We start from the raw sequence: 280 nt of genomic DNA, 5'->3' as shown, positions 1-280 counted from the left end.
ATCCTCCTCCATCTCTTCTGCTGAGGATGTGGTGGCTCCCAGGACCTCCCCGGTTCCCAGACAGCATGAATTGGGCTGGGACAAGGAACAGATCCTATGTAAGGATGGAATTAGGTGAAAATTCTTATTCACTATCAGCACATTGTCTGCAAAGTCATCCCGTGACCAAGGACATGGAAAATCCTAAACTCCATGGCCCTGAAATTCCTTCCTCAGAGTCACCACTTCGTACCCAGCCATCTGCCCGATCACCACCCGTGACGAGGAGGCTGGACTTTGG

General features: G+C 51.4%; 1 gene segment (V, D, J or C); it reads left to right on the top strand.

The window, feature by feature from the left end:
- Window positions 1-280, top strand: part of LOC105289428 — a 6,527-nt gene that overhangs the window by 1,679 nt on the left and 4,568 nt on the right.

Source organism: Pteropus vampyrus, unplaced genomic scaffold, assembly GCF_000151845.1.
Source record: "Pteropus vampyrus isolate Shadow unplaced genomic scaffold, Pvam_2.0 Scaffold23, whole genome shotgun sequence".
NCBI classification, from domain to species: Eukaryota; Metazoa; Chordata; class Mammalia; order Chiroptera; family Pteropodidae; genus Pteropus; species Pteropus vampyrus.
The sequence above is the reverse complement of the archived record's forward strand: the minus strand, read 5'-3'. Positions and strand labels throughout refer to the sequence as shown.